At 55.4% G+C, this 4,559-nt stretch overlaps 1 pseudogene; it reads left to right on the top strand.

Moving 5' to 3' along the window:
* The first annotated feature begins 2,013 nt into the window (after positions 1-2,013).
* Positions 2,014-3,548, top strand: LOC136450370 (mitogen-activated protein kinase kinase kinase 17-like; annotated as a pseudogene).
* Positions 3,549-4,559: the final 1,011 nt, after the last annotated feature.

A 4,559-nucleotide genomic window follows, 5' to 3' on the forward strand; every position in this document is an offset into this window, starting at 1 on the left:
CATGGTGGAACACAACATTATGTTTACTTTTTAACTTCATAATGGTAGGTGTGTAATTTAGAAATATATATAGTATACTTTATTAATATTGAATTAGTTTGTTAGAAATACCTTTTGTTTATTTTTTGTCACAGGTGTGTAAATATTTAGATACTAATTAAAAGATGTCGTCATGTTCGCTTGAACTTATTAGCTCTACTTATCAGCCATGGTATAATATTTTGTCTCACAACAAAACAGCATCAGCCGGCTTATCAGCGCAGAAACTATCAGATATTACCTTTCATAATAACACATATAGGTAATTTGAATGCAAATTTAGGGATAATTTACGTTCTCTTGCATAATGGCTCACATGTGCAATTTAGATATAAATTCAGGGAATTATTTTGAATTATCTGCACAGTGGTAGATATGAGTAATTTAAATTCAAATTTAGTGGGGTTTTTTTATTATATTTTATAATGATAAACATGTGTGATTTAGATACAAATTTAGGGGTTACTTTAAAATTATCTTTAATAATGACAGGAGTGGGTGATTTTGATGAAAATTTAGAGGGTTACTTTATTTATTTCCATAATGACAGTGTTGGTTAATTTTCTATATAAGAGAATAGATCTATTGGCTATTATTGGAGATAATCAGCCCGATCGGCTGGGGCTGGCTGGCTGGGCTGGCTGGCCAGCCCTCTCACATGGATACTATTCATATGAACCAGCCAGCAGTATTTCTCTCTCACATAAACGAACCAGCAACGATACGAACCAGCCAACCGAACAGGCTGAATGATTAGAATCTACCAAATTAAATGTTCGATGTTTTAAATAATTATGGGAATTTTGAGGATTTATCTTTTCCTCAAACGCATCCGTTAAGAATTAACGGAGAGCCTTCAATTAGTAATGCTTAAGAGATGACAAAAAAAAGTCTAAATATTTAATGAGAAAAAACTAGCTGCCCGTGCAATTTGCGCAGCCATCTTGCTAGCGTTTTATGACCGGAGGAAGTAATAAATCTAACTCCGGCAGTCTAGCGTTGGTTTATTTATACCTAGGAAAACAGTTGAAAGATCTAGCTAGCTTTTGGCCATGATTCGACGAGTTACAGTAGACACGCGATGGTGACAACTGGTAGATCCGTTGACATGACGCCGTGCATGTGCTCACGGTGTAAAGCGCTCCGCAGAAAGAATAAAACTGCGTAACCATGATGATTTAGCCAAAACCGCATGCCCGAGCACATGGAAGATGAAAGATCCGGCGGGCTTACCCTGTAAACGGCGGAATATGCTGCCCGGGGTCAGCGTAAGTCGACACCTCGCAACCGTCTGCCGAACAAAAACGTGCTGTGCCTAGGCGCCATGCACTGCGGACTCGATCGCCTTGCCTCTACGGCAGCCCCTCTTCCGGAACGCATCCACGTCGCGAGAGGAACTGGATGGGGGAAGCCGGGAAGGTGAAAACCGCGCCGTGACGTTACCCATGATGAAGGTACAGCATCGAAGAAAAGAGAGAGCGTAACGCGACGGATCATCATTCCATCCAGATCAGATCCAGGCCTTATCCGCTGCAGCAGAGAGAGGCAACGGAACTAGTACTGGTCACAGGTGACAGGTGAGGCGACCCAGCAAGCAGCCGGCTCTGCACGTGGCTGCCAATCAGATCAGACCCGGGCGGGCGGCGGCCAAGTGTTGAGAGGATGCACCTGCCCGGCTGCGAGGCCCGCGGCCGACGATCAGGGCCCGTCGTCGCAAGTAGTAAACGGCAGCAGGAAAAACGCCGGAAACAGACCGAAAACCCACGACCAGATCCGCTCCTACAAGTTCGTTACACCTTCCTTTGCAGACACGGGCGGGCGGGCACTGGTAGCCGGAGGTGGGCGACGAGAGGCTTTCCCTCACAGGCAGCCGCGCCCGCGCACAGAAACAAAACGCACGCGGCCATTTCCCTCCTCCCCCCGCTCGGTTTCCGCACGTGTTCCACGCGCCCCGCGCTGCCCGTAGAAATAGACCTCCCCCTCCCCTCACCAGAACACACCATCACAATTCCCATCCGCTTCTTCTTCCTGCAGTTCCCCACAGGCTCCACAGCGGGAGACGCAACGCAAACAGACCGAATTCCAACCATGGTGATGACGACGACGACGAAGCAGCTCAGGCGCGTGCGCACGCTGGGCCGCGGCGCGTCGGGCGCCGTGGTGTGGCTGGCCTCCGACGAGGCCTCGGGCGAGCTGCTGGCGGTGAAGTCGGCGAGCGCCGCCGGGGGGGCCGCGGCGCAGCTGCAGCGCGAGGGCCGCGTCCTTCAGGGCCTCTCCTCGCCGCACATCGTGCCGTGCCTGGGCTCCCGCGCCGCGGCGGGCGGCGAGTACCAGCTCTTCCTCGAGTTCGCGCCCGGAGGGTCTCTCGCCGACGAGGCCGCCAGGAGGAGCGGCGGCCGCCTGGCCGAGCGCGACATCCGCGCCTACGCCGGGGACGTGGCGCGCGCGCTGGCGTACCTCCACGGCCTGTCGCTCGTGCACGGGGATGTCAAGGCCCGGAACGTGGTCATCGGCGGCGACGGCCGCGCCAGGCTCACCGACTTCGGGTGCGCGAGGACTGTTTCGTCGACGCGCCCCATCGGGGGCACACCGGCGTTCATGGCGCCCGAGGTTGCGCGCGGGCAGGAGCAGGGCCCCGCCGCCGACGTCTGGGCGCTCGGGTGCATGGTCATCGAGATGGCCACGGGGCGCGCGCCATGGAGCGACATGGACGACCTCCTCGCCGCGATCCACCGGATCGGGTACACCGACGCCGTGCCGGAGGTGCCCGCGTGGCTGTCAGCGGAGGCCAAGGACTTCCTGGCCGGCTGCTTCGAGAGGAACGCCAGCGCCCGGTCCACGGCGGCGCAGCTCGTGGCGCACCCGTTCGTCTTCTCCGCCGCCCGCGACATGCAGGACGCGCAGCCGGCGAAGCAGGAGTTCCCGTCGTTCCCGTCCCCCAAGAGCACGCTGCACGACGCGTTCTGGGACTCGGACACCGAGGACGACGAAGCGGATAACGAGATGTCGACGGGCGCGGCCGAGAGGATCGGGGCACTGGCGTGCGCCGCCTCCGCGCTGCCTGACTGGGACTCCGAGGAAGGCTGGATCGACCTCCAGGACGACCGCTCGGAAACCGTCGACGCACCACCACCGGCAGCGACGGAGGCGGCCGTCGCGGACTACTTCGTCTGGGCGGAGCCGTCAGATGCAGCAGAGCTGGAGCATCAATTTGTCGCCGCCGCCGCCGCAGATGTCAGTGTCCATCTACATCTGCCGTCGCAAATTGTAGCTGGTGGCACCGCCATTAGTCAGGGCAGTTACTTGCCTATTATTATGCATTTAGGCGTCCATGAAAAGAAAATCCCACGCCCGTTCGATCATGACGACGGGATAGAAAAGGTGGAATCCCACCGCGCTTGTAATGGAAACAGAGTAACAACAACAACGAAACGAAATTTCGTTAAAAATTTTCCTTCTCGAGATCACCTGGTTGGCACGGACCGTACACATCATGTGCTTATGCCTAAGCCTAACGTGCAATCACCGGCAGCTGGAACGTTAAGCACCACACCACTGACGCCGCCGAGGCCAACTTCGCCACCGATCGAACTCGTGCGTCGACGGCGATCCTTCCGAGCGTAGCGTCCCTCGTTAGCAAAGTAGGCAAGGACTTCCGCCGCGCGGTTTTGCCGTACGGCATGCTGGAAGAGGGCCAACGGCCAATCAAATGCTGGCGCGACGGCGACGAGCCAGCATGACGTCACGTCTGCACATGCTCGTGCTCCGCTGCTCCAGGCTGCATGTCGGGATGTCAACGCCAAGATTCGGTGGGAGATCCGATGCGTTGCAGCAACCTCGCCTTCGGCGCATGATGCCCTTTTCTGATGGACGGACGGTATGGCCGCGGGCGGGCCAAAAGGTGGATGATAGACGAAGATACTCATCAGTAGGACAAGAATCTACGCGACTTAAACCCAAACAAGTTGGTTTGGTAATAAAGAAAAATAAACAAATTGAGCATAGTTATGTTCGTAAAAAAAAAATCTAACGTGGCATAACACATGCCTTAGATCTGAGGCACGAGGTATGGTGATCCAGCGTGGAACTGCAGTGATGGATCGAGCTTTTTCCTCGGATCCAGACCTCGCCGGCCTCATGGCTCATTGTATAGGCGACAGCGCTCACAGGCGAGACGATGGAAATCGAAGGCCGTGACGCGAACACGGAAAACAAACGTGGGACAAAGCCCCGTTGATCAGGGGGCGAACATATACGATCTCGCATCATGTGCGGATGTCACCGGCGTAACGCGCTCGGGCCAGCTGCACCCGGTCGGTGTTCGGCGCGACGCCGGTGGGCGAGGGCGACCTACCATGGCCCTAGATCTCGATATCCCCCAAGAAGCAGAGCACGGGCACGTGCTAGGACGCGGGCATCGTGGCCTTTGATAGTTTGATTCGATCTTCATCCCTCTGCTGGACACCGACGGCGCCCAGTTGCTCCACGCGCGATGTGACGATGACTCACGTCGTCGCCTG

Source organism: Miscanthus floridulus, chromosome 5 (genome assembly GCF_019320115.1).
Source record: "Miscanthus floridulus cultivar M001 chromosome 5, ASM1932011v1, whole genome shotgun sequence".
Classification (NCBI taxonomy): Eukaryota; Viridiplantae; Streptophyta; class Magnoliopsida; order Poales; family Poaceae; genus Miscanthus; species Miscanthus floridulus.